This window comes from Oncorhynchus mykiss, unplaced genomic scaffold (assembly GCF_013265735.2).
Source record: "Oncorhynchus mykiss isolate Arlee unplaced genomic scaffold, USDA_OmykA_1.1 un_scaffold_173, whole genome shotgun sequence".
Lineage (NCBI taxonomy): Eukaryota > Metazoa > Chordata > Actinopteri > Salmoniformes > Salmonidae > Oncorhynchus > Oncorhynchus mykiss.
In genome coordinates, this window is record NW_023493670.1 from 543350 (window position 1) to 567496 (window position 24147).

At 42.1% G+C, this 24147-nt stretch overlaps 1 long non-coding RNA gene across 1 annotated transcript; it reads left to right on the forward strand.

Moving 5' to 3' along the window:
• The first annotated feature begins 9498 nt into the window (after positions 1 to 9498).
• Positions 9499 to 12935, forward strand: LOC118947614. The gene is made up of 2 exons (XR_005041827.1): positions 9499 to 9558; positions 11821 to 12935. It is a non-coding gene; the product is annotated as an uncharacterized LOC118947614 (long non-coding RNA).
• The last annotated feature ends 11212 nt before the right edge of the window (positions 12936 to 24147 follow it).

Genomic DNA, 24147 nt, shown 5'->3' on the forward strand with positions numbered 1-24147 from the left:
TTTTTCTTCTTTGCGTTATCTTTCACCAGATCTAATGTGTTATATTCCACAACATTCCTTTCACATTTCCGTAACCTTCAGTCTCCTTTCAAATGCTATCAAGAAAATGCATATCTTTGCTTCAGGTCCTGAGCTACAGGCAGTTGGATTTGGGTTTGTCAAGAATGGTGAAAATGGGGGGAAAAAATGGGTGGATCCAACATTCATGAACCTTCACTGTCTTCATCGCTAAACTAGCAACAATAACTATTGTCTATTGTTATTCTCAATGACCTTCCTGGCCTTATGAAATCCTAGCTAAATACAATGTTCCCACCAGTTTTCATGTCTTTGGTTATGCAACCATTTGTTTATTAGATTATATTTCTCATTGAGATGAATATAGTTTTAATTCTGCATGGGTCACGCATTGCTTTGGTCATGTTCTCTTATGGGTCAATTATTTTGAATTAAAATATAGAAATTATGCTGTCTCAATCACTTACAGTGCCTTTGGAAAGTATTCAGACCCCTTGACTTTTTCCACATTTTGTTATGTTACAACCTTATTCTACAATTGATTAAATAAAACAAATGTAAAACATGTTTTTAAAAAATATCACATGTACATAATTGTTCAGACCCTTTGCTATGTGACTCAATTGAGCTCAGGTGCATCCTGTTTCCATTTATCATCCTTGAGATGTTTCTACAACTTGATTGGACATGATTTGGAAAGAACACACCTGTCGATTTTAGGTCTCACAGTTGACAGTGCATGTCAGAGCAAAAACCAAGCCGTGAGGTCGAAAGAATTGTCCGTAGAGCTCCGAGACAGGATTGTGTTGAGGCACAGATCTGGGGAAGGGTACCAAAACATTTCTACAGCAGTGAAGGGCCCTGAATTTGCCCCCTGGGGTAAAAGGGTAAAATGATCTGTTTAAGTCATTAGTAAAGGGCACATCGTTAAAGAATACAATTATATATTATTTTTTGTGGTCTATATCCTGTCAATCCTTTATTCCTTCATAAACAGAAAACATATGTACCTAAACACAACATGTGTTCAAGGGCCCCTTCACAACCTCTTGACCATTATATCTGGATAGCTGACAACTATTTTTAAAAGGGTAAAAATGATCTGTTCAGGTCATCAGTAAAGGAAGCATAGTTAAAGAGTACAATGAACCTTTCAAAGAGGATGTTATCCAACCCAACTCCATGTGTTGCCACTATCATGTATCCTACCATGACTATATCCAACCCTACTCCATGTGTTGTCACTATCATGTATCCTACCATGACTATATCCAACCCTACTCCATGTGTTGTCACTATCATGTATCCTACCATGACTATATCCAACCCTACTCCATGTGTTGTCTCTATCATGTATCCTACCATGACTATATCCAACCCTACTCCATGTGTTGTCACTATCATGTATCCTACCATGACTATATCCAACCCTACTCCATGTGTTGTCACTATCATGTATCCTACCATGACTATATCAACCCTACTCCATGTGTTGTCACTATCATGTATCCTACCATGACTATATCAACCCAACTCCATGTGTTGCCACTATCATGTATCCTTCCATGACTATATCCAACCCTACTCCATGTGTTGTCACTATCATGTATCCTACCATGACTATATCCAACCCTACTCCATGTGTTGCCACTATCATGTATCCTACCATGACTATATCAACCCTACTCCATGTGTTGCCACTATCATGTATCCTACCATGACTATATCCAACCCAGCTCCATGTGTTGTCACTATCATGTATCCTACCATGACTATATCAACCCTACTCCATGTGTTGCCACTATCATGTATCCTACCATGACTATATCCAACCCAGCTCCATGTGTTGCCACTATCATGTATCCTACCATTACTATATCCAACCCTACTCCATGTGTTGCCACTATCATGTATCCTACCATGACTATATCCAACCCTACTCCATGTTTTGTCACTATCATGTATCCTACAGTCGTGGCCAAAAGTTTTGAGAATGACACAAATATTAATTTCCGCAAAGTTTGCTGCGTCAGTGTCTTTAGATATTTTTGTCAGATGTTACTATGGAATTCTGAAGTATAATTACAAGCATTAAAGTCAAAGGCTTTCAGTGACAATTACATGAAGTTGATGCAAAGAGTCGATATTTGCAGTGTTGACTCTTCTTTTTCAAGACCTCTGCAATCCACTGATGGCAGCCCATTTTTGCATAATCAATGTTTGGAGTTTGTCAGAATTTGGGTTTTTGTTTGTACAAAAACCTGCCTCTTGAGGATTGACCACAAGTTCTCAATGGGATTAAGGTCTGGGGAGTTTCCTGGCCATGGACCCAAAATATTGATGTTTTGTTACCCAAACCACTTAGTTATCACTTTTGCCTTATGACAAGGTGCTCCACCATGCTGGAAAAGGCATTGTTCGTCACCAAACTGTTCCTGGATGGTTGGGAGAAGATGGTCGCGGAGGATGTGTTGGTACCATTCTTTATTCATGGCTGTGTCCTGAGGCAAAATTGTGAGTGGGCCCACTCCCTTGGCTGAGAAGCAACCCCACACATGAATGGTCTCAGGATGCTTTACTGTTGGCATGACACAGGACTGATGGTAGCGCTCACCTTGTCTTCTTCGGACAAGCTTTTTTCCCCGATGCCCCAAACAACCGGAAAGGGGATACATCAAAGAAAATGATTTAACCCCAGTCCTCAGCAGTCCAATCCCTGTACCTTTTGCAGAATATCAGTCTGTCCCTGATGTTTTTCCTGGAGACAAGTGGCTTCTTTGCTGCCCTTCTTGACACCAGGCCATCCACCAAAAGTCTTTGCCTCACTGTGCATGCAGATGCACTCACACCTGCCTGCCGCCCTCACACCTGCCTGCTGCCATTCGTAAGCAAGCTCTGTACTGGTGGTGCCCCGATCCCGCAGCTGAATCAACTTTAGGAGACGGTCCTGGTGCTTGCTGGACTTTCTTGGGCACCCTGAAGCCTTCTTCACAACAATTGAACCGCTCTCCTTGAAGTTCTTGAAGATCCGATAAATGGTTGATTTAGGTGCAATCTTACTGGCAGCAATATCCTTGCCTGTGAAGCCTTTGTTGTGCAAAGCAATGATGACGGCACGTGTTTCCTTGCAGGTAACCATGGTTGGACAGAGGAAGAACAATGATTCCAAGCACCACCCTCCTTTTGAAGCTTCCAGTCTGTTATTCGAACTCAATCAGTATGACCGAGTGATTGCCAGCCTTGTCCTCGTCAACACTCACATCTGTGTTAACCTCTCTGGGATATTCGGGACGGTAGCGTCCCACCTCATCAACAGCCAGCGAAAGTGCAGGGCACCAAATTCAAAACAACAGAAATCTCATAATTAAGATTCCCCAAGCATACAAGTATTTTACACCATTTTAAAGATAAACTTCTCGCTAATCCAGCCACAGTGTCTCATTTCAAAAAGGCTTTATGGCGAAAGCATCACAAACGATTATGTTAGGTCAGAGCCAAGTCACAGAAAAACTTAGCCATTTTTCCAGCCAAAGAGAGTAGTCACAAAAAGCCGAAATAGAGATCAAATGAATCACTAACCTTTGATGATCTTCATCAGATGACACTCATAGGACTTCATGTTACACAATACATATATGTTTTGTTTGATAAAGTTCATATTTATATAAAAAAATCTGAGTTTACATTGGCGTGTTATGTTCAGTAGTTCCAAAACATCCGGTGATTTTGCAGAGCCACATCAATTTACAGAAATACTCATCATAAATGTTGATGAAAATACAAGTGTTATACATGGAACTTTAGATAAACTTCTCAATTGCAACCACTGTGTCAGATTTCAAAAAAGCTTTACACCATGCAATAATCTGAGTACGGCCCTCAGACAACAAAACAGCCAAACAGATATCCGCCATGTTGTGCAGTCAACAGAAGTCAGAAATAGCATTAGAAATATTCACTTACGTTTGATGATCTTCATCAGAATGCACTCCCAGGAATCCCAGTTCCACAATAAATGTTTGATTTGTTCGATAAAGTCCCTCATTTATGTCCAAATACCTCCTATTTGGTCGAACGTTTAGTACACAATCCAAAATCGCGACAGCAAGTCCATGTGAAAGTTCAGACGAAAAGTTCCATTACAGTTCGTAGAAACATGTCAAATGAAGTATAGAATCTTTAGGATGTTTTTATCATAAATCTTCAATAATGTTCCAACCGGAGAATTCCTTTGTCTGTAGAAATGCAATGGAACGCAAGCTAACACTCACGTGAACGCGCGTCACGAGCTCTTGGCACTCTGCCAGACACCTGGCTCAAACAGCCCTTAAGAGCCCCCACTTCACAGTAGAAGCATCAAACAATGTTCTAAAGACTGTTGACATCTAGTGGAAGCTTAGGAAGTGCAAGATGACCCCATAGACACTGTGTCTTCGACAGGGAATGAGTTGAAAAACTTCAAACCTCAGATTTCCCACTTCCTGGTTGAATTTTTTCTCAGGTTTTTGCCTGAGAACTGTTATGCTCACAGACATCATTCAAACAGTTTTAGAAACTTCAGAGTGTTTTCTATCCAAATCTACTAATAATATGCAAATATTAGCAACTAGGCCAGAGTAGCAGGCAGTTTACTCTGGGCACCTCATTCATCCAAGCTACTCAATACTGCCCACCAGTCCCAAAGAAGTTAACGAGAGAATCACTGACATGATGTAAGCTGGTCCTTTTATGGCAGGGCTGAAATGCAGGGGAAATCTTTTTGGGGGATTCTGTTCATTTCCATGGCAAAGAGGGACTTTGCAATTAATTGCAATTCATCTGATCACTCTTCATAACATTCTGGAGTATATGCAAATTGCCGTCATACAAACTGAGGCAGCAGACTTTGAAAACTAATATTTGTGTCATTCTCAAAACTTTTGGCCACGACTGTACAATAAACTATATTGTCTTGTCTTTAGTATCATTAAAGGGGAAGACTGTTATTTTATCAAATCAATTCTCTGTAGTTATTATTACGTGATTAAACAAATCATGTAAATTTAACTAACTAGGAAGTCGGGGCACCACGGAAAATGTTCAGATTACAAAGTTATAATTTTCCTGAATCTAACTCTTGTGGTGTGGTCACGTGGTCTGAAAGGTCCACCTCTCTCTCTGGAGATTGGTCCACGTCGGTCAGTGTCGTCGTACTAGATTTGCTACCTTTCCAGCTGCTGTCTGTTAGGCTGTCACCGAGGACTCACTTCTTCTTGAGTGATCAATATTTCAGAGTTCAAAACATTTCACGTGTAGAGCAAAAGCTCCCACGTTTCCTGTTCCTGTATGGTTGAGAACAAGTCCTCCCGTTATTTGGAACGTAAGTGACTTTTCGTTATGTAGATATTTAACTATCCGCAACCACAGCTCACTTTTCGTTATGTAGAGTGGATATTTAACTATCCGCAACCATGCTGTGGTTTGCTTAGTCCGATGTGAATTGGGTCACGGGGGCTCTTATAGAAATATGGAAAAGGAGTTGGTTCATCATTTTTTAAATATACCTTATAACTGGAACCTCCATCAGACGCTAGCCAGCAAACTAGCTACTAGTCATTGTTAGCCACTGCTAGCGGTCTTCACCTTTAGCTCAGACACCAGCTTCCTGCCAGTCTGCACAGCGCGATATCAAACCAGAGGATATCGGACTGCTTTTCTCTACCACATCACCGGGATTCCTGACGCATGCTCTGGACCATTACACCAGATCATTGCTGCCAGCTTGCTGCAACCGAGTGGCTATTGTGGCTAACGCCTCTGTCCCGAAGCCTGCACCAGTTAGCCTTGAGCTAGGCGCATCTCCCGGCTAGCCGACGAAGTAATAACAGCTAATTCTTGGGCTAGACTACCTCTTTTTCCAATTGGCCTGGACCCTTTATTGTCAACACGGAGTGTTGATAATGGGATATGTAGGAGGGTGAGCCGGTCAAGGATCGATTCAGACAAGGTGGTCTATTGTATGACAAGTGACAGTTTAATTATGAGTAAAGATATCTGGTACAACGTATACAGGCCCATTTCATTCGGTTCTTAAGGAACCAGCAGAAAAGAAGCGCAGATAACAGAGTGCATGTATGTTATATACAGTACAGAAAGTAGGTTGATTCTAGAAGATCGGGTCTTCGGGTTGGTTCAGGCTGAGGTGTAGTCTTCTTGGATTGGCCCTGTTGGGCCGTCCGTCATCCCTCTGAGTCTTGTCATGCCGTTCCTTGTCACACAATGTTCAGCTAAGAAGGAGATTAGGTGTGTGCGCTGTCCTCAGTCACACAATGTTCGGCTAGAAAGGAGATTAGGTGTGTGCGCTGGTTTCTGCAAGTCAAGGCTGTCTCTTCCTCCCAATGTGTGGGTGTATGTCTTATCTGTGTGTCCTCGGCAGTTAGTGTGTGTAATGTGTGTGTGCTGTGGGTGTGGGAGCTATCCTGTATGGGACCTAACATGTTTTACTGTGAAAATACGTTGTCTCAGTTATAGCAATGTAATAGCAGTAGGCTGGTCACCTGCATAAGAAATAGCACTTCCTTACAGGAGCCCCGCCGATCCATCACGACTGTTCTGCCGACGTAATCGTCCGATGTGGTTTCAACAGGCTTTTCCGTTGTGATATCGCCGAAGACCCATCTGCTAGCCCCGGCCCGCTAGCTTTCTGAACGCCGTGTCTCCCGCTTGCCTAGCGTAGTAGCGACTACTGAACGGCTCCCTGACTCACCTATTGCTGCTCTTTGGACCCTATGATCACTTGGCTACACAGCTGATGCCTGCTGGACTGTTCATTAACACTGTACCTCATTTAGTTTACCTGTCGGCCCCAGCCTCGAACTCAGGTCCTGCGTGTACCTAACTGACCCCCTCTGCCCATTCATGGCCATTTACCCGTTGTTGTTTTAGCTGATCAACACCTTTGATTGCTTTATGCCTCTCTCTAATATCAATATGCCTTGTCTATTGCTGTTTAGGTTAGTTACTATTGTTTTATTTCACTGTAGAGCACCAAGTCCCGCTCAACATGCCTTGGATAGCTCTTTTGTCCCACCCCCACACACGGGGAGACCTCACCTGGGTTAACTGGTGCCTCCAGAGACACAACCTCTCTCATCGTCACTCAATGCCTAGGTTTACCTCCACTGTACTCACATCCTACCATACCCTTGTCTGTACATTATGCCCTGAATCTATTCTACCACGCCCAAAAACCTGCTCCTTTTATTCTCTGTTCCTAAGGCACTAGACAACCAGTTCTTATAGCCTTTAGCCGTACACTCAAGGTCCTAAACGATATCATAACCGCCATAACAGCAATCGATAAGAGACAGTACTGTGCAGCAGTCTTCATCGACCTGGCCAAGGCTTTTGACTCTGTCAATCACCGCATTCTTATCAGCAGACTCAATGGTCCTGGTACTCCGTCTGGCACCACGGCCTTGTGAATGTTAACCTGTTTAAGGTGTTACTCAATGGTCCTGGTAATCCGTCTGGCACCACGGCCTTGTGAATGTTGACCTGTTTAAGGTGTTACTCAGTGGTCCTGGTAATCCGTCTGGCCCCACGGCCTTGTGAATGTTGACCTGTTTAAGGTGTTACTCAGTGGTCCTGGTAATCCGTCTGGCCCCACGGCCTTGTGAATGTTGACCTGTTTAAGGTGTTACTCATGCTATGGAGAACCGATGTGTTGCTTGCCTCGAAGCGAGCATAGAAGCATAGAAGCATAGAAGCATAGAAGCATGGAAGTGATTTAGCTCGTCTGGTAGGCTCGTGTCACTGGGCAGCTCGCGGCTGTGCTTCCCTTTTGTAGTCTGTAATAGTATGCAAGCCCTGCCACATAAGACGAGCGTCAGAGCTGGTGTAGTACAATTTAATTTTAGCCCTGTATTGGCAACTCCAACCCAGGAGGAGCCAATGCCCAAGTCTCATCACCCAGTGCTACAGGCGTCGCCACAGAGAGTGGGTGGACTACTGAGGCTCTGGTCACCGCTTTCCACCAGGGTCTGTCTAACTCCATGGAGGATGAACTGTGTTAAAGTATTGGCAGTAAGAAGTATGAGAAAACATAACATCTTGTTCTTTTTAAATGACTTCTTATGACATTGCTTGCCAGAATAAACATCGTAAGGGAGATTTTTCTCCAGTCTGCGTTACCCACTCCAGTCAGCAGATGGCGATGTGCGTCTTTCAGGATAATGCTTCTTGTGTGACGTATAATCTAGTGGACGAGATGGGCAGCTTCTTCACCAGCAACAACATGCTGATTTAACCACGCGGTAGCTTGCTAGTTAACATAAAACCGAAACATTGAAGCTTTTTAGACCAATCTTGTGTATATTACTCTTAGTGTTTAGAACAAAAATGTGTTCACGTTTTTACTAGTTAATTTAAACGTAATTTGCTTGTTAAATTTGCAAATGTGTTAAATTGATACTGCACTAAGCTAATCGTCCGGATCATGAGGTCACTAACCTCGACGGAGAAAGAAGCTGTGATGAAAGGAGAGGAAGAAGCTTTCAGAATGAAAAAGGAGGAAGAGGATGATATTACAGTGAAAGAGGTTGTCAAAAAGGAGGAAGATGCCATAACATTGGAAGAACATTTTAGAGTAAAAGAGGAAGAGGAGGCTATCTCAATAAAAGAGAAGAAGGAAGACGTTTTGGGAGTGAAAAAGGAGGAGACTGAATATCAGATTAAGACCAGTGAGTACTGTCTTACAAACAATAATTAATAACGGGCACAAAGTAGGCATTTGTTGAACCACCGTGGGGTTTTTAAGGGGCATTCTACTGACGTTCTACACTTGAATATGTTGTTCAGTACTGTAGGAATTGCTAAAGGGTCAATCTGCCATTGGTTCATATATTTTTGGGACTTTTAAATTAGATGTATTGAATTCTCCACGTGGTCTACATTAAAGTGCACCTCATCTAATATAACAGGCTTTTAAAATTCAATATTGGTGCATAATTTCTACTTAAATATCAAAGGGATGCAACAGGCCATTTAGTGGAACAACCCTTTAACATTTGCATCACAATATTTTATAAAATGATGATGTTAGACATATTCATGCCTTTTTGTAAGACTCTGTTGCTGTTCTCATTCACACAGGAGAGAGACATGACTATAGTGGATCCTCTGGGGAGCCTCAACAACATCCTGATGCTGACGAGGCAGAGAAGAGTCTCTCCAGATCAGAACACCAGATGGTACAGCTTGGTCTGGTCTAGCATACAGCTTGCTCTATCGGGGTCTGGGATGGGTTTCTGTAAAGCAGTTTATGACAACAGTGACCTCAGCATCCATAATGATATGTGTCTGTGTCCCCTCTTTATGGTTACCAGGACAATGCTAGCCCTTCCTCCCTCCTGGAGTCCTCGTGTCGTGCCTCTCCCGGTAGCGCCTTACTGGGTATGAAGAGGTTGTTTGTGCTGCTGGTGGACTGCAGGAAAACAACGGGGCTGAGTGGAACTGTGAGAGGAGGAGAAGAGAAGAAAGGATCAGATTTGACACATCAAAGTAAGTAGTTTAGTTTGAACAAATACAATCGATCTGCCCACTGGTATCTGTTACCAGGACAACCAGCAGAGTTCTGTTAGTTGACAGGAAGATAGACTGGTGGATATGGATGTTATGAATATCATAACACTGAAAAAGGATTCTGCCAATGAACAGAGAAAAACCAGTAGACCATATAAAACCTTGATGAAAGGTAGCTTTAGAGAGAAAGTTTCAAGATGATCCAATGTAAGTTTCGGTTCATGTTTTACAAAAACATTTTCTCAAAACATTATGGATGTTACATTGCCTGTCCCAGTCAACCACCCTATCTTTAAAAAACTGTAGAACAGGCAAGAACAATTCAAGACACTTCAATGTGGTCTGTATTGCTTCATTAACATCTGATATACAGAACTTGTTAAAAATGTCAAATACATATATTTTTTAAAACAAGCTCCGTAAACCTTTTCTAAAAGCCATGAAATATGACTGAATGAAAAGCATTTCTTGTGAGACTTGGCCTCGGTCTCTGTAATGGACAAAATTAATTAATTTGTTCATGTGTAACTAACGTTAGTGTGCCAGTTTAGCCTCCATTGTCACTGTCCCCATACTGTGCTCAAACTAGTGATCCTCTGCTTCTCATCTCATCACATGTGACCGCTCTCCTTGACAATGAACCGATGGAGCTATAGAAAAGGTACCAGTTGGACAGCTCCATCTGTGACGTTTCAAGCTAGCTGTGGAGTGAGCATGTTCAGGCTGACTTTCCCACGGAATCGACCATATATGAACGCTGCCCTGCGTCTCCACCATTACATAATTAATGAAGCTGGTTGAGAGAATGCCAAGAGTGTGCAAAGCTGTCATCAAGGCAAAGGGTGGCTACTTTGAAGAATCTCAAATGTAAAATATATTTTGATTTGTTTATCACTTTATTTTGGTTACTACATGATTCCATATGTGTTATTTCATAGTTTTGATGTCTTCACTATTATTCTACAATGTAGAAAATTGTAAAAAATAAAAACCCTTGAATGAGTAGGTGAGTCTAAACTTGTGACTGGTGCTATATATATACAGTATATCACAAAAGTGAGTACACCCCTCACATTTTTGTAAATATTTGAGTATATCTTTTCATGTGACAACACTGAAGAAATGACACTTTGCTACAATGTAAAGTAGTGAGTGTACAGCTTGTATAACAGTGTAAATTTGCTGTCCCCTCAAAATAACTCCACACACAGCCATTAATGTCTAAACCACTGGCAACAAAAGTGAGTACACCCCTAAGTGAACAGCTCCAGTGGATATTCCTGCAGTCAGCTACCTACCTGCCAATTGCACACTCCCTTAAAACTTGAGACATCTGTGGCATTGTGTTGTGTGACAAAACACATTTAGTGGCTTTTTATTGTCCCCAGCACAAGGTGCACCTGAGTAATGATAATGCTGTTTAATCAGTTTCTCGATATGCCACACCTGTCAGGTGGATAGATTTTCTTGGCAAAAGGAGAAATGTTCACTAACAGGGATGTAAAGAAATTTGTGCACAGAATTTGAGAGAAATTAGCTGTTGTGTGTATGGAAGAATTCTGTTATTTCAGCTCATGAAACATGGGACCAACACTTTACATGTTGCGTTTATATTTTTTAGGAACATATATCCAAAATATGTGACACCATTGTTTTATTTTCACCAAATTTGAGAGAAATAATCTTTTCACATAAATATTTATATTTTTTGGAACATCTACCCAAATTATCGTGACATTAATGGTAGTCAAAATATTAAATATGTGTAAATTAAAAAAAAATTAAAAGCCATTGTGTCGACCCTATTGACAACAGGAGATGTCACTGATGCGCTTTGTGCCTGTCTCCAAGTTTTGGACTTTACTTATTTTCAGTTTAAGGAAGTGTGTAGGTCACATTCATTATCATACAGCTATGAAGATGATATATTTAGATCCACCTGCTCGATAGGAATCCAGCGATGTCTGTCTTGAGTGTCATAGAACTGTCTAGTTGTTTGTGTTCCGACTTATAAAACAGAGATAATAATAGGTAATGTAAACATATCAGTAATTACCAGGAAACTTTACAACATAATTTGATTTAAAAATAACACCAAGATTATTTTGAATTATGAAATGTTTGAAAGCTGACCTCAGGACATTGAGGGATCTGATTTGGATTAAACCTCATAGCAAGGCAGTTTTTATCATGTAGAGATTTCATTCAGGTCTCTCTTTAAATTAACACTGTTTATTGCAGGAGGAAAACCAAACTTGGAGAAACCAGAAACGTCCAAACCAGCAAGACAACACCTCTGCTCCCACTGTGGAAAGAGTTTTAACCAGTTCGTTAGCATGAGAAGACATGAGAGAATACACACAGGGGAGAAGCCACACCATTGCACACAGTGTGGAAAGAGTTTTAACCAGTTAGGAAACATGAAATCTCACGAACGAATACACACAGGGGAGAAGCCTTTCCATTGCTCCCAGTGTGGAAAGAGTTTTGGAGAGTCAGGAAACCTGAATGCTCACGAGCGAATGCACACAGGGGAGAAGCCTTACCACTGCTCCCACTGCGGAAAGCGTTTTAACCATTCAGGAAAGCTGAAAGAACACATGAGACTGCACAAAGAGGAGAACCCTTACAAATGCTCAGACTGTGGGAAGACATATTACTCATCATGGTCACTTAAACGTCATGTGAGAATCCACACGGGAGAATAATTACTTCTCTTAGTGTGTAGGTTTTTCACATCACGTTGACTTAAAATTCATCAGAGAACATACACAGTGGTCCCGTTGTCTTATATTGTTGACTGAGAATGTGTTTACTTGTTTATACCAGATGAAATTGAATTGTACAAAGTATACTTAAACATATTTGTGTGTTTTTATTAGAAAACATGAATTGAGTATGTAAGTTTGAATAGAGAGTTGTATATTATTTTTTAAACTCTTTGTGTTTATCTGGGTGTGTCATTCCTCCAGCACTACAGATAATCAAGTGATATCTGGATGTGATGCATTAGTTCCATTGTTGACATTTGCATTGTTGGCCCACTGATGATTTAATGAAATGAAAATGTTCAGACTCTGTAATGGAAAATGTTAATTGTTTGTGTGTCCACATAACTGAGTATGTGACTAACCTTGTGAAACTGTCCTATTATAATCTCCTGTTCTTGGGAGTATCATCCTGTGTTGCAAACCAATTTGCACCTGTGTCCTTGTATGAATAAAGTCCCGCCCAGGAATAGGAAACTATAAAGATATGTGCTCATCACCCAACGCTTCAGGAATTCAGACTGTCTACACTGCGCTGTGTAACTCTGTTATTCTCTCTGAGCTCAGAAATAAAGAATCTTGGTTTGACTTGGACTCCAGCAGATCCTTAGTTTATAATATCCACCACAACTCTCCCACAGATTGCTGTGTATTATTGTCTCAATGAAGAGTTTCTCTTTCGACTTTCCTGGGGGCATTTACATTTACAAGCCTCCCACTGGTTGAATAAACATTGTTTCCACGTCATTTCAACAAAACAAATCCATGTGATGATGTCAGATCAGTGTCGACAACTGATTGGATTTGTAAAAAATCAGGTATTTTTATGTTTTTGTGTTTCACCCAACTGGCAACCTAAATCCAGTGACAGGTGACATTTTGTGTTTCACCCAACTGGCAACCTAAATCCAGTGACAGGTGACATTTTGTGTTTCACCCAACTGGCAACCTAAATCCAGTGACAGGTGACATTTTGTGTTTCACCCAACTTGCAACCTAAATCCAGTGACAGGTGACATTTTGTGTTTCACCCAACTTGCAACCTAAATCCAGTGACAGGTGACATTTTGTGTTTCACCCAACTGGCAACCTAAATCCAATGACAGGTGACATTTTGTGTTTCACCCAACTGGCAACCTAAATCCAGTGACAGGTGACATTTTTGTGTTGATTTCATGTTGAATTCACTTTAGTTGACAACTCAAAGAAATGTAAATAGAAACTAGATGTTGAACTGACGTCTGTGCCCAGTGGGCTGGTTTGAATAAGCAGCAGGTGTTCTATCGCATTTTCAACTCTTCTCATTATATAGAAAACGTGCTCTGTAGCCAACAGCTCACAGATACAGTGCAGGTAGGCTACCTACATGATTACATGATGAGATTATTAGTAGTAGTAGTAGTAGTGCACAACAAAATAACGTTTGCTGTTAAATTAGTTTGCTGTTACATTTCAATGAAACATGGTGAAGCCCCAAAATTGCCCTTGGTAGAAGCATGTGTTTCAGACATAAGGAAGTGGATGGCTGCAAACTTTCTACTTTTAAACTCGGACAAAACAGAGATGCTTGTTCTAGGTCCGAAGAAGCAAAGAGATCTTCTGTTGAATCTGACAATGAATCTTGATGGTTGTACAGTCGTCTCAAATAAAACTGTGAAGGACCTCGGCGTTACTCTGGACCCTGATCTCTCTTTTGACGAACATATCAAGACTGTTTCAAGGACAGCTTTTTTTCCATCTACGTAACATTGCAAAAATCAGAAACTTTCTGTCCAAACATGATGCAGAAAAATTAATCCATGCTTTTGTCACTTCCAGGTTAGACTACTGCAATGCTCTACTTTCCGGCTACCCTGATAAAGCACTAAATAGACTTCAGTTAGTGCTAAATACGGCTGCTAGAATCCTGACTAGAACCAAAGAATTTGATCATATTACTCCAGTGCTAGCCTCCCTACACTGGCTTCCTGTCAAGGGCTGATTTCAAAGTTTTACTGCTAACCTACAAAGCATTACATGGGCTTGCTCCTATCTTTCTTTCTGATTTGGTCCTGCCGTACATACCTACACGTACGCTTCGGTCACAAGACGCAGGCCTCCTATTTGTCCCTAGAATTTCTAAGCAAACAGCTGGAGGCAGGGCTTTCTACAATAGAGCTCCATTTTTATGGAATGGTCTGCCTACCCATGTGAGAGACGCAGACTCGGTCTCAACCTTTAAGTCTTTACTGAAGACTCATCTCTTCAGTGGGTCATATGATTAAGTGTAGTCTGGCCCTGGAGTGTGAAGGTGAACGAAAAGGCTCTGGAGCAACGCACCGCCCTTGCTGTCTCTGCCTGGCCGGTTCCCCTGTCCCCACTGGGATTCTCTGCCTCTAACCCTATTACAGAGGCTGAGTCACTGGCTTACTGGGGCTCTCTCATACCGTCCCTGGGAGGGGTGCGTCACCTGAGTGGGTTGAGTCAGTGATGTGGTCGTCCTGTCTGGGTGTCGTCCTTGGCTGTGCTTAGGCAAAGTGGGTGGGGTTATATCCTTCCTGTTTGGCCCTGTCCGGGGGTGTCCTCGGATGGGGCCACAGTGTCTCCTGACCCCTCCTGTCTTAGCCTCCAGTATTTATGCTGCAGTAGTTTATGTGTCGGGGGGCTAGGGTCAGTTTGTTATATCTGGAATACTTCTCCTGTCCTATTCGGTGTCCTGTGTGAATTTAAGTGTGCTCTCTCTAATTCTCTCTTTCTCTCTTTCTTTCTCTCTCTCGGAGGACCTGAGCCCTAGGACCATGCCTCAGGACTACCTGACATGATGACTCCTTGCTGTCCCCAGTCCACCTGGCCGTGCTGCTGCTCCAGTTTCAACTGTTCTGCCTTATTATTATTGGACCATGCTGGTCATTTATGAACATTTGAACATCTTGGCCATGTTCTGTTATAATCTCCACCCGGCACAGCCAGAGGAGGACTGGCCACCCCACATAGCCTGGTTCCTCTCTAGGTTTCTTCCTAGGTTTTGGCCTTTCTAGGGAGTTTTTCCGAGTCACCGTGCTTCTACACCTGCATTGCTTGCTGTTTGGGGTTTTAGGCTGGGTTTCTGTACAGCACTTTGAGATATCAGCTGATGTATATAAATAAATGTGATTTGATTTAGATTTGAATGAGTAGGTGTGTCCAAACTGTTGACTGGTCCTGTATAGAAACTGTAATACTGGGATGCAAACTCAAAATGTAATACATTTCAACTCTATATCTGACATGTCTTCTGTTGTTTTGAAGATCTGCTTTATTACTTACTCACTTTTAGTGAGTTTGGTATATGTAGGAGGGCCAAGCACAGGAAGTAGCTATTTTTACTAGTTTAGTTGGAATAGAGTCCAGTATGCAGCTTGAAGGTTTAGAGGCCATGACTATTTTAATGGAATGTGTCAAGAGATACAAGATTTTAAAAAATCTAGTGTTTCCATTGATCTGAGGTCAGTTTCGTGCAGACTCAGGACAACTGAGTTTTGGAGAAATACGCAGATGCAAAGAGTAATTTTCTTTTCTAATGATCGTGAATTAGAATAATCATTTTATTTCCATGATTCCAATAGTTCACCCAAGTGTTTTTGCTCTAAATCACAAGTTAAATCGCAATTGCAACATTTGGTAAAAAATTAAGGCCTAGATTGTTTGCCCATATCGTGCAGCCCTACGTGGCCGTATGGAAATGATCTCAAATTAGTGCAGGAAATGCATAAAGTGATCAAAATGCAGAACATTTATTTTGGGCTGAATTGAAAGACCCATTCAAATCCCTTAGAATGTTTGTGTTGCCACCCCAGGGTCACAATACTACTCATAAAGAACATTTAGAATGTTTGTGTTGTCACCCCAGGGTCAGAATACTACTCATAAAGAACATTTAGAATGTTTGTGTTGCCACCCCAGGGTCACAATACTACTCATAAATAACATTTAGAATGTTTGTGTTGTCACCCCAGGGTCACATTACTACTCATAAAGAACATTTAGAATGTTTGTGTTGCCACCCCAGAGTCACAATACTACTCATAAATAACATTTAGAATGTTTGTGTTGCCCCGCCAGGGTCACATTACTACTCATAAATAACATTTAGAATGTTTGTGTTGCCACCCCAGGGTCACATTACTACTCATAAATAACATTTAGAATGTTTGTGTTGCCACCCCAGGGTCACAATACTACTCATAAATAACATTTAGAATGTTTGTGTTGCCACCCCAGGGTCACATTACTACTCATAAAGAACATTTAGAATGTTTGTGTTGCCACTCCAGGGTCACATTACTACTCATAAAGAACATTTAGAATGTTTGTGTTGCCACCCCAGGGTCACATTACTACTCATAAAGAACATTTAGAATGTTTGTGTTGCCACCCCAGGGTCACAATAATACTCAGAAAGAACATTTAGAATGTTTGTGTTGCCACCCCAGGGTCACAATACTACTCATAAATAACATTTAGAATTTAGAATGTTTGTGTTGCCACCCCAGGGTCACATTACTACTCATAAAGAACATTTAGAATGTTTGTGTTGTCACCCCAGGGTCACATTACTACTCATAAAGAACATTTAGAATTTAGAATGTTTGTGTTGCCACCCCAGGGTCACAATACTACTCATAAAGAACATTTAGAATGTTTGTGTTGCCACCCCAGGGTCACATTACTACTCATAAAGAACATTTAGAATGTTTGTGTTGCCACCCCAGGGTCACAATAATACTCAGAAAGAACATTTAGAATGTTTGTGTTGTCACCCCAGGGTCACATTACTACTCATAAAGAACATTTAGAATGTTTGTGTTGTCACCCCAGAGTCACAATACTACTCATAAAGAACATTTAGAATTTAGAATGTTTGTGTTGTCACCCCAGGGTCAGAATACTACTCATAAAGAACATTTAGAATTTAGAATGTTTGTGTTGCCACCCCAGGGTCAGAATACTACTCATAAAGAACATTTAGAATTTAGAATGTTTGTGTTGCCACCCCAGGGTCAGAATACTACTCATAAAGAACATTTAGAATGTTTGTGTTGCCACCCCAGGGTCAGAATACTACTCATAAAGAACATTTAGAATGTTTGTGTGGCCACCACAGGGTCAGAATACTACTCATAAAGAACATTTAGAATTTAGAATGTTTGTGTTGCCACCCCAGGGTCAGAATACTACTCATAAAGAACATTTAGAATTTAGAATGTTTGTGTTGCCACCCCAGGGTCAGAATACTACTCATAAAGAACATTTAGAATGTTTGTGTTGCCACCCCAGGGTCAGAATACTACTCATAAAGAACATTTAGAATGTTTGTGTTGTCACCCCAGGGTCACAATACTACTCATAAAGAACATTTAGAATTTAGAATGTTTGTGTTGTCACCCCAGGGTCAGAATACTACTCATAAAGAACATTTAGAATGTTTGTGTGGCCACCACAGGGTCACAATACTACTCATAAAGAACATTTAGAATTTAGAATGTTTGTGTTGCCACCCCAGGGTCACAATACTACTCATAAAGAACATTTAGAATTTAGAATGTTTGTGTTGCCACCCCAGGGTCACAATACTACTCATAAAGAACATTTAGAATTTAGAATGTTTGTGTTGCCACCCCAGGGTCACATTACTACTCATAAAGAACATTTAGAATTTAGAATGTTTGTGTTGCCACCCCAGGGTCACAATACTACTCATAAAGAACATTTAGAATGTTTGTGTTGCCACCCCAGAGTCACAATACTACTCATAAAGAACATTTAGAATTTAGAATGTTTGTGTTGCCTCGCTAGGATCACAATACTACTCATAAATAACATTTAGAATGTTTGTGTTGCCACCCCAGGGTCAGAATACTACTCATAAAGAACATTTAGAATGTTTGTGTTGCCACCCCAGGGTCATATTACTACTCATAAAGACCATTTAGAATTTAGAATGTTTGTGTTGCCTCGCTAGGATCACAATACTACGAGATAGAACCTGTTGTATGAGATAGAACCTGTTAAATTTCAGCTTCACAGCACCTATACAAAATCACGCTCCCACAACCTAAGGTGGGAAAAAAGGGCTGCCTAAGTATGATCCCCAATCAGAGACAACAATAGACAGCTGCCTCTGATTGGGAACAGGCCAAACAAAAGAAATAGGAAAACTAAATCACACCCTAACCAAATAGAGAAATAGAAAAGCTCTCTAAGGTCAGGGCGTGACACCTAATCGCTGTAATATGCGGAAATGTCACAACCACGATTCAGTGAGTAAATCAACCACTATCACCTACTCCCGTGGGTTTCTGTTCTCTTTCCCAGATAAAGCGCACACTCTCCAAAACAGCATGGCCTTGCCAGATGGTTGTTCTTCAAAATCAACAAACAAAAAAAGGTGAACTAAGAAGAAGCGAGGCTCAAGAGGTGTTATCAGGAACAGATTACGGAGGCGGGGAAGAACTCACCCGCTCCGGGTGATCACCCTGTCAAAATGTGCAGGTCATTAAATAACAAACTGGACGAGTTAGCGGCTACTCATGGCTACTATATTGTGATCACTACATCTGATGGATCTGGATACTGCTTTAAAACCCATTTCTGCAGCATTAGTAAAGATATGATCAAAACATGTTGATGATTTCATTCCTCTACTGTTTGTAATGACCCTGGTAGGTTGATTGATAACCTGAACCAGGATACAGACACTGGGTACAGTTGGAAGTTTATTCCTGAGTAGGCAGCTTGATGAGAGCCAGTCAATATTTAAATCACCCAGAAAAATATTCTTCTCTTGTTGATATCATATACATTATCAAGCATTTCACACATATTATCCAGATACTGACTGTTAGCACTTGGTGATCTATAGCAACTTCCCACCAGAATGGGCTTTAGGTGGGGCAGATGAACCTGTAGCCATATTACTTCAACAGTATTTCACATTAGATCGTCTCTAAGCTTTACAGGAATGTGGTTCTGAATATAAACAGCAACACCGCCTCTGTTGGCATTTCTGTCTTTTCGGTAGATGTTATAACCATGTGTTGCTGCCACTGTATCACCAAAGGTTTTTAATGCTTATCAGAGCTAGACTTACTCCTGTTATTTACATTGGAGCTGATAGTATAGGGTGAGCTGCATGAAGTGGTCTTACTGCTATTGCACACTGCCTCAGTGCTAACAGTGTAACAATGGTTTATGATTACTCATGATTACTGCTTACAATAGCTGTAGGACAAACAGATGTATTCGGTGCAATTAGGGGTACATAAATTAAATGACTTATATTGTGTTTTCCAATACACCTAAAATCATGTACATTTGATGCAGCATTATGATGACTCGTTGTCACAATGGAAGGGATTAACTGAGCTGATCTTGGATCAAGAGAGCCAAGATGATTGGGATCATTTAGCAGTCATTGTTTCAACACAGCCTTGAAAAGCGTGGACACAGTCCAGGAGCCAAGAATATTTGGATGGACTCCGTCATTCCTGTAGAGTATCGTCTGTTTCCAGAAAGTGTCAAAGTTATCAATAAAAGTGACTCCGGCAGAGCTACAATTGTCTTTTAGCCAGGTGTGTAATGCCAGGACTGTTTTGCATTGAGGAGTACACCACATCAGTCACTGGCTTTAGAAATAAGTGCATTGAGGACATCGTCCCCACAGTGACTGTACGTACATACCCCAGCCAGAAGCCATGGGTTACAGGAAACATTCGCACTGAGCTAAAGGGTAGGAGCTGCCGCTTTCAAGGTGCGGGACTCTTTAACCGGAAGCTTCTAAGAAATCCTGCTATGCCCTCCGACGAACCATCAAACAAGTCAATACAGTCATACAGGGCTAAGATTGAATCGTACTACACCGGCTCCGAAGCCCGTCGGATGTGGCAGGGTTTGCAAACTATTACAGACTACAAAGGGAAGCACAGCCACGAGCTGCCCAGTTACACGAGCCTACCAGACGAGCTAAATCACTTCTATGCTCGCTTCGAGGCAAGCAACACTGAGGCATGCATGAGGGCATCAGCTGTTCCAGACTAGAATATATGCCATTTAGCAGACACTTTTATCCAAAGTGATTTGCAATCATGTGTGCAAACACTTTAAATATGGGTGGTCCCAGGAATCAAACCCACTACCCTGGTTTGAATAGCACCATACTCTACCAACTGAGCTACAGGACCACAAGGAATGATAAAGGAATGACGCAGATAAACACACACCACACACACAGCCTGAGTTTGAAAAATCTAATTTAATCAAAGACGTAACATTGAAACTGACATACTCCATATTTAGTTCAAATAAATGCTATTTGTCACATGAATACAACAGCTGTAGACCTCACTGTGAAATGCTGAATACAACAGGTGTAGTAGACCTCACTGTGAAATGCTGAATACAACAGGTGTAGTAGACCTCACTGTGAAATGCTGAATACAACAGGTGGACTTCACTGTGAAATGCTGAATACAACAGGTGTAGTAGACCTCACTGTGAAATGCTGAATACAACAGGTGGACTTCACTGTGAAATGCTGAATACAGCAGGTGGACTTCACTGTGAAATGCTGAATACAGCAGGTGGACTTCACTGTGAAATGCTGAATACAGCAGGTGGACTTCACTGTGAAATGCTGAATACAACAGGTGTAGTAGACTTACTGACAAGCACTTAACCAACAATGTAGTTTACAAAATAAACAAAAGAAAAAAAAGTAACACAATAAAATAACAATAACGAGGCAAAATACAGAGTCAATGTGGAGGCTATATACAGGAGGTACCAGTACAGAGTCAATGTGGAGGCTATATACAGGGGGTACCAGTACAGAGTCAATGTGGAGGCTATATACAGGGGGTACCAGTACAGAGTCAATGTGGAGGCTATATACAGGGGGTACCAGTACAGAGTCAATGTGGAGGCTATATACAGGGGGTACCAGTACAGAGTCAATGTGGAGACTATATACAGGGGGTACCAGTACAGAGTCAATGTGGAGGCTATATACAGGGGGTACCAGTACAGAGTCAATGTGGAGGCTATATACAGGGGGTACCAGTACAGAGTCAATGTGGAGGCTATATACAGGGGGTACCGGTACAGAGTCAATGTGGAGGCTATATACAGGAGGTACCAGTACAGAGTCAATGTGGAGGCTATATACAGGGGGTACCGGTACAGAGTCAATGTGGAGGCTATATACAGGGGGTACCAGTACAGAGTCAATGTGGAGGCTATATACAGGGGGTACCGGTACAGAGTCAATGTGGAGGCTATATACAGGGGGTACCAGTACAGAGTCAATGTGGAGGCTGTATACAGGGGGTACCGGTACAGAGTCAATGTGGAGGTTATATACAGGAGGTACCAGTACAGAGTCAATGTGGAGGCTATATACAGGGGGTACCAGTACAGAGTCAATGTGGAGGCTGTATACAGGGGGTACCGGTACAGAGTCAATGTGGAGACTATATACAGGGGGTACCGGTACAGAGTCAATGTGGAGGCTATATACAGGGGGTACCAGTACAGAGTCAATGTGGAGGCTATATACAGGAGGTACCAGTACAGAGTCAATGTGGAGGCTGTATACAGGGGGTACCGGTACAGAGTCAATGTGGAGGCTATATACAGGGGGTACCAGTACAGAGTCAATGTGGAGGTTATATACAGGAGGTACCAGTACAGAGTCAATGTGGAGGCTGTATACAGGGGGTACCGGTACAGAGTCAATGTGGAGGCTATATACAGGAGGTACCAGTACAGAGTCAATGTGGAGGCTATATACAGGGGGTACCAGTACAGAGTCAATGTGGAGGCTATATACAGGAGGTACCAGTACAGAGTCAATGTGGAGGCTGTATACAGGGGGTACCAGTACAGAGTCAATGTGGAGGCTATATACAGGGGGTACCAGTACAGAGTCAATGTGGAGGCTATATACAGGGGGTACCAGTACAGAGTCAATGTGGAGGCTATATACAGGGGGTACCAGTACAGAGTCAATGTGGAGGCTATATACAGGGGGTACCAGTACAGAGTCAATGTGGAGGCTATATACAGGGGGTACTAGTACAGAGACAATGTGGAGGCTATATACAGGGGGTACCAGTACAGAGTCAATGTGGAGTCTATATACAGGGGGTACTAGTACAGAGACAATGTGGAGGCTATATACAGGGGGTACCAGTACAGAGTCAATGTGGAGGCTATATACAGGAGGTACCAGTACAGAGTCAATGTGGAGGCTATATACAGGGGGTACCGGTACAGAGTCAATGTGGAGTCTATATACAGGGGGTACTAGTACAGAGACAATGTGGAGGCTATATACAGGGGGTACCAGTACAGAGTCAATGTGGAGGCTATATACAGGAGGTACCAGTACAGAGTCAATGTGGAGGCTGTATACAGGGGGTACCAGTACAGAGTCAATGTGGAGGCTGTATACAGGGGGTACCAGTACAGAGTCAATGTGGAGGTTATATACAGGGGGTACCGGTACAGAGTCAATGTGGAGGCTATATACAGGAGGTACCAGTACAGAGTCAATGTGGAGGCTGTATACAGGGGGTACCAGTACAGAGTCAATGTGGAGGTTATATACAGGGGGTACCGGTACAGAGTCAATGTGGAGGCTATATACAGGAGGTACCAGTACAGAGTCAATGTGGAGGCTATACACAGGGGGTACCAGTACAGAGTCAATGTAGAGGCTATATACAGGGGGTACCAGTACAGAGTTAATGTGGAGGCTATATACAGGGGGTACCAGTACAGAGTCAATGTGGAGGCTATATACAGGGGGTACCAGTACAGAGTCAATGTGGAGGCTATATACAGGGGGTACCAGTACAGAGTTAATCTGAATAACTTCAACATGGACAATATGAGAACACTGATGGCTCAACATGGTTTTCTGAGGGATGACGGCTTCATATTCATTCCATATTCTCTGCTCAACAACACTGACTGAGAATCAATCTGGTTGATTCTCTGCTCACAACAAACTTTGCTGTGTGTCCAGGCTGTCACTTCTGTCATCAGCTACTAACACCAGTGCTGTACCTTTGTCCTTGTCCCTGGATGACGGCTTCCTGCTCCCTCTTCCATAGTGAGAACACTGCTAGCTCAACATGGGCTTCCTGGTTATGAAAGAAAGTGTGGTGGTCAATGGTAGCCACTCTCATTGTTTGAAGCAGTTGTGGTCTTTGTTGGCATGTATCCAGACCCCAGAATGGTAGTAGAAAGGAGCCTGTTCCCCGCATGCTTCCTCACAATCATTGGCTGCATCGACCACTCCCCCAACTGACCACAGGACCAGCACTACTGTCTGACCTTCATTCCTACAGACTTCATCTCCGTCCCTGGAGTCTCTTCACTGTCTGATCTTCATTCCTACAGCCTTCATCTCCATCACTGGAGTCTCTTCACTGTCTGATCTTCATTCCTTCAGCCTTCATCACCGTCCCTGGAGTCTCTTCACTGTCTGATCTTCATTCCTACAGCCTTCATCTCCGTCCCTGGAGTCTCTTCACTGTCTGATCTTCATTCCTACAGCCTTCATCTCCATCACTGGAGTCTCTTCACTGTCTGATCTTCATTCCTTCAGCCTTCATCTCCGTCCCTGGAGTCTCTTCACTGTCTGATCTTCATTCCTACAGCCTTCATCTCCGTCCCTGGAGTCTCTTCACCGAGTAAGTATAGATAGTATAAGAAACCTCTCCCATTCTACTTGTCTATTATCTTTGTTTAGAAATAGTCATTTGTGTGACCTACTGAT